Here is a 6,942-nt window from a genome sequence, read left to right as displayed (position 1 = left end):
ATAGCAGAATTATTTTCTTCATTTGGTTCAGCCAAACCTTTTACAGCAGGAGGTGGATTTTCCAAGCAGAATGTCCATTGCTGGCAGTGGGCATAATAAAAACCAATTGATAAGAGAACATCTACAGAGGCATGTGGCTTTATAATGAACTTGCACTGTTATTGTAACAGTCTGAATTTTTTTTAAAGATAACCAAAGCAAGAACCTTCAGAGGTAGTGGTTCAACTTGTGCTTCTTTTAACACAATTTTGTCAAGTCAGCATGTAGTACATATTTATGGTAGCTCTAGCCACAATACCTAATTGCTCCAGACTTACTTGAAACTACTGTTTTTCAGACTCTTCTGAAAATTGGACTTTATTTTTTTTAAAGGCATATCAAACTGAGAGTATCTAAACTCTCAAATCTAAATGTAGCTAAATTTAGGAGCTAAATTTAGCACTAGTCTTAACTCCGAATATTCTTGTTTAAATATGTTTGTCAGACCATTGATGTTAAGACCTAAGCTGTTTTTATATATGATAATTTCATTGATGTTATCCGTTGTTAAATCACGAAAAGTAATTTTGTAAGGATCCACAAATCATTAACTAAATCTTACTGGTTTTTGTTAAGTTTTTAACAGTGTGGTAATTGAGGGCTCTTCCTGTGCTGTAAGCTCACTTTCATTCTTGAAAATCCTTGTTATGTAAAAATGAGCGCCAAAAAGTGAAACCACTAACCTTCTGTTTTTCAGATTCTGACTGCTATACAGAATTAAATCCAAATATTTAAAAATACCATACTGAAGACATTATGGACACTAAGTTCTAGCTAAGAGCAAATTCTTGTATTTTCATTATACTCTTGCAAAACAGGGTCAGTAATGGAAACATTGACAGTTCTTTAATGATACTGTTGTACATGGCGCTGCTATAATATATAGGTCATGGACATTTGTAATACTGAAACAAGACTTCAAAATGTGCACTTTCTGAACATTGTGAACACATTTGGAAAATAACATGTAAGTGAATATAAATAACTTCTTTTTTAGGCTTTAATTTTTTTCAGGAACACTGTTGGCCTCTCGTCAATGGTCACCACAATGGAAGTAGCACGCTAAACTAAAGCCATTGGTTAAGCATATAGAGCTGCTACTAGCATTGAATGCTGACTTAAATCTTTTTTTGCACTGGGCCAGCAGGCATGGAGCAGTGCTGGGAAGTTAGGCTTGTACAGTACATAAATGATTTGAGAGGAGAGAGGAAAAGTGTGCCTTTTATTTCTGTGCACCCCAAAATAGCCAGCAAAAAAGCATCAAAACATTTAGTCATGGTGTTAACTTTTAACTTTGTGCCATATTGTAGCAGCTGAACACAGAGGAGACTTTTTTCACCCCAAAAAAGCCATGTGCCATAGACTTCAAATAGCAACAATGTTGTAACATATGATACATCCTGTGTAAAAATTCCTTTAAGTATGGAGGAACCTGTGCCTCAAGATACTGTGTATGAAAAGTTTGTTTGGGGCTTTTTTTCTTTTTCTTTTTTTCTTTTTTTTTTTTTTAAGAGCAACAGCATGTCTGAAGGAAATAAAATTCCACTTGAACACCGGGGAACAATTGATTTCTGGCATTCATTTTTAAGGTGTATGGAATAATGTAGAGGCAGTGTTGTTTGCTTTTTTACATGTCTTGGGAAAACATGATGTTCCATTACCTGTTAACTGTAGGATAGGTGGCAATTTATCATACCAAAAGAAACAAACTTTATTAAATGATTTCTAATCACATTTGAAGATGTGGCCTTTTAAATAACTAATTAGATATTTTAAGTGTTAACGCGACTTTTGTTAACAGTGAAGTGGTGTTTTCTTACCCTGGGGGTTGATTGGAGACTTTGCACTTTGGCTCTAATGGAAGGAAATGCCAAAAAGTAGTAAGTCTCCATGCTGTTCCTCCTGTGGGCTTTTACTGAATTGTGTATAATAATTCAAATAGCAAAATAAAGCTATTGTGCTGGCTAAATTGTATTTCTGAGACTTCTTGAACCAAAAATCTTAACATTTAGGAGATCAGGGAGCCATATGGGTTTTGAGGGGTTTTCTTGAAAAATGTTTTTTTTCAGAGTTAGTCTAGTCTGCAGTTGAGAATGTGTGCATGCTCAGATTTCTTCTAAGCCCAAAGGATCTTGCAATTCCTGATGGTGAATTGTAAAGTCTGATTAAGACCAGACTGAATAGGGTTATGGGGTATCAGTCGGAGTTGTCAGATGGTTTATGATTCAACAGATAAAGGAAAAAAAAAATCCAATCTTGATTGGCAAAATTTTGTCTTGTTTGCCATTGTTAGTTTTGAGTTACTTAAACATGACTGACAAGCTAAGCTCTCTGGAATGCTAGTTTTGCTGTACGTTTCAAACCATATTGTTTGGTATTTTACATTAGGCTTCTCCCTAAAGGACCTGATGCAGTTGAATACCCAACCTCATCTGTCTGTTAGAATTAACAACTAGAGCCCTGTCATAAAAGATGGGAATGTTCCTGTCCAAGTGTTCTTCTGTAGTGGTTCTGCCTTTTCGCGGACATCTCTGTGAACAGAGAAGGAAGTGTCTGAGAGGGGCACTTGCGACTGGTCTGTGCAGTTCTGTACCAATTAGGTCTGGTTAGAAATGTGCTTTTTTGTTAAACACTCACACTCTGTAATTTGTTTAACAAATCCTGTGATTTCCAGAAGTAAAAAATTAAGGACTAAACTATGGCTGATAGTTCCATACCATTCATATGGCTGTGGTAATGAGGATGGATTACAAAAATGATACCGGTCTCATTTTTTTGTAGTGAAGTTACTGTATTCCACTGCTTTTTTTTCTTCTTTTTCTTTTTTTTTAAGCAAAGTGAGAAACCACAGCACATCTGAAAGTATTTTTTCATAAGTGATGTTTTCCCCAGCTGTAATAAAACCACTCTCAGCTTTAGACTATTTTGACAACATAGTCCTTATTTAAACAATATATCTAGCTCTTGAGACAACTTAAACACTTCTGTAACTGACAGGGTGATTGGATGATGATGATAAAGAAGGATTTTACTACTTTGTTTGCTTTTTAGTGTAGTAATTTTCATTGATGAAATACTTCCTACAAAGCCCAGCCTTCTCTTCAGGAAAGAATGCATCCGTGGATATTTCAGTTCAGAATGCATCCGTGGATATTTCAGTTCAGTTGTAGATAAAAGGTAACAAACTTTTAGTTTTAGCATTGTCCCAGACAGCACGAATTAAATCTCGGTAAGACTACAGTGCTTCGTGTTCATTTCAGGAAATGCCAGATGCATCTTTTTTGGTTGGTCTTCTTCATTTGATGTTTTCCTTGTAAGTTAGAGCCAAGAGAGAAGTTGAACTGAATCGTAAAAGATGCGGTTTTGGTAGATTTGTAAGAGATCTCATTCATCTTGAAGCTAAATCCTCTACAGACTAGCTATAATGAATGCAGTATTGCAAAAACATAACTTGCAACATACAACTGTCTTGATTGCTACAAAAAAAAGGAACTGGGCTATTCAAGGTCGAGTTACCCAAAGACTGAATCTGACAGAACTGCAATGAACATCAAAAAGTGTCAGTTCCTTTGTTTATGTATCATGAACAGTACTAAATTCTCCTAATAAAAATGAAGGGGGGGAGGGGGGGAAGGCCCAAAAGCCCGATGACCTAGCATACAATTTCTGGGTTTGGGCTGCTGCAGTACTAAAATTTGTTGCTGCTGTGAATTTTTTTTTCTAATACGGAATAATAGGAAAAATGCATTTAGCTGTCCTTGCATGTACAATATGTCACTTCTTCGGAATATGTCCATAATGTCTTAAAGTCAATCACAGTTCAAAACTTTTTGTGTAACTTTTTCAAAATCATTTAGTCTTTTTAATATTTCAGAGGGCAAAATGTTAAGTATATAGCTTGCTGCTCAAAGAAGTGCCACAGACTATTCTCTCCCAGGCCTCGAAATGAATCGCCTTAGTCAGCTAAGTCCATTGTACCTTTGGGGGAAAAATGGTCAATAACTGAATAGTGAGCCTTTAAGTACAGAAAGAGGATGGAACTTCATTCTTTTTTACTAGTGCAATCTTCAAGCATTGTCTTGGTACAGTAGTTGAGGAACAGTAGAGGGATCACAACAAAGTTGAGCATATAATTAAAAGGTTATTTGGGGGAACACTTGCTTTGTTCAATGAACTCAACGTTTGCTTTTAGTGTTGAGGTTTTTTTGCCTTAGTGTGTCATTTGACCTAGGGGAACAGAATGCTTTGTAAGCTCCTCAAAAAAGCTTTTTAAAGCTTTGTAAGCGCAGTGCAGACAAAAAAATGTGGACCTGATGCTTATGAGCTCAATGAACTGCAGCTGGGAACAAAAAGCAGTATGAGGAGTTGCACACTGAGCAGGAAATCTGGTGGGGACGAAGCAGGTGTGTGTCAGGCTTCTGTGTCCTGGCCAGTGCATGGCGTGTGAGGAAGCCGCCTGCCCGGGGGGAGCTGGCATTCATAAGGTGGGAGAAATGCAGCTAAGAACGGAGAGATTGAGAAGCTGCCTGCTGAGTATGGGGGAGCGGAGCAGAGCAGGCGTGTGTTCCTCTTCTTTGTGAACACCTAAGGACCACTGTGACCAGCTTGTGCAAACAGGAGGGAGTTAGTGGCAGAGGGTGAATAGTAAGGCCATAGATGGTGCTTGAGACCAGTAGAGGACACAGTGGTGATGGTGACAAGCCACAGTCCTTAGCGCTAGCCAGAGCAACTACTGTGTCATACTGGAGAACACAACCCCAGGGGGGATGCGGCTGTCCAGATGCAGGCTGCAGGGAGTGCCTGGAGCTTCTGGGAGGTTGGGGGTGACAGCAGCCTCATCTGCAGGAGCTGTGCTCTGGTCAGGACACTGAGCTGCCAGGTGAAGCAGGCTGGATGGCATCAGGAATGCCAACAGGAGGGCAAAGGTACTTTGTGGCCATTGTAAAAGCAAGAACCCCAATCCCCCATTGCGTGGAAGGAGGAGAAGGCCAGAGGCAATGTTTAACCAGGGGAGGGCTGGGATTCCTGTGGAGGAAAAAAACAAGAAAGCTTTTTCTCTGGCTGCAGATGCTTACTGAGACAACTGTAGAGCCCTGACAACAAGAGAGGGAGTGAGTTCTGTTGGGGGATGCATCTAGCCATGCTGTCGTAGCCAGTGAGGCTGAGAGAAAGTGACAGGTAACAGTAGTCAGGGACTTCCTTCTGCAAAGGGGTGAAGGCACCCCCCCTGCCCATCAGACCTATTTGTTCCTTGCCTGAGCCCACCTCTAGTATGTTGCTGGTGTTATGGGCAGGGCTTTGGGGTTGTTTTTTTATGGCTATGTGACCCTCTTTGAGGAATGAGGTCTGCTAGGAAAAGACAGGATGTACCTGATGAAGATTATTATCTTTGCTGATAGGCTTGCTAACCTTGTGAAGCGTTTGAACTAGGTTTGTTGGGTGTGGAGACCAAAGCCTGCAGGGATGTGGGAGCTGAAGGGAGCACACACAGGAGTCTGAGGAAGGGACATCCCTCACTGCAAGAAGGCAGGGTGACTGGGATCATCTGAGGTTCTTTTCCACAAACAAATGTGCAACAGAATAAACAAGAGAAAGAGGAAGTCTGTGCAGTCACAAAGCTGTGACATCGCTGGGATGACAGGAACATGGTGGAATAGCTTGCACGACTGGAGTGCCACAATGGATGCACACAAGCTTAACAAGCAGGCAGGGAAGAAAAATGGAGGGGGGGAGGTCCACAGAGGAGTGGTCTGAATGTGCAGAGCATAAATGGAATAGAAAAAGCCCTCACGACAGGCCCACCAAGAGTTTGTTGTCATGGCTAAAGGGGAGGCCGACAAAGGGGATATTGTGGTAGGCAACTACAACAGACCACTCGCTCAGGAAAAGGAAGAGAATGAAGCCTTCCTTAAACAATTTGAAGAAGTCTCCTGATTGCATGCTGTGGTTGTCATGGGGATTTTTAACCGCTTCCGATTTGCAGGAAGAGCAACGTGGCAGAACACAAACAAGCCAGGAGACTTAGAGTGCGTCAGGGACCATCTTTTACTTGGGTGCTGGACAGGATGGGGGGGATACTCTAGATCTGCTACCCAGGAATAAGGAAGAAGTGCTCGGATGCAATAGTCAATGGCAACCTTGGCTACAGTGACCATGGGATGACAGAGTTAAAAATCCTGAGAGCAGAGAGGAAGACAAGTAGCACAGTAATAGTCTTGGACTTCAGGGAAGTGAACTCTATCTTGTTCAGGGTTCTGTTTGGCAGGAGCCCATGGGAGGCTGCCCTGAGGGGTACGGGGGCCAGAGCTGGTTGCCTTTCAAAAGGATTCCTTCCACTGTGCAAAACAATGCATAGGCATAGCAGGAGGACAGACTGGCTGATTGAGAAACTCCTGGCTGAGCTTAAATGCAAAAAATTATACGGGAGGTGGAAGTGAGGATGGCCTACAAGGGATGACTCTGGAACTGCACAGGCATACAGGAACGGTACAAGGGATATCAAAGCTTGGCTGGAACTGAAACTAGCGAGGGCTGCAAAGGCAGCAGGAAGGGTTTCTGCAAGTGGGACGTCAGTAAAAGGAGGATGAAAGAAAATATGGGCCTGCTGCTGAATGGAGTGGGTGACCTAGTGATGAAGGTAAAGAAAAAAGACTGAGGTACTGTTTCCTCTTCATCTCCGTCTTTACTGGCAAGGTCTGCTCTCAGGCTTCTTCGAAAGGTTGTGGTGATCAAGGGACATTCCTGATGACTTGAAAAAGGAAAATGTTATGTCTAGCTTTTTAAAAGATGAGAAAGAGGATCCAGCAAGCTACAGACCAGTTGGCCTTCCCTCAGTCCCTGGGAAATTTGATGCAAGTCCTTGTGGCAGGCATTTCTAAGTACATGAAAGAAAATAAAGTGACT

Source organism: Gymnogyps californianus, chromosome 3, assembly GCF_018139145.2.
Source record: "Gymnogyps californianus isolate 813 chromosome 3, ASM1813914v2, whole genome shotgun sequence".
Taxonomy (NCBI): domain Eukaryota; kingdom Metazoa; phylum Chordata; class Aves; order Accipitriformes; family Cathartidae; genus Gymnogyps; species Gymnogyps californianus.
The sequence above is the reverse complement of the archived record's forward strand: the minus strand, read 5'-3'. Positions refer to the sequence as shown.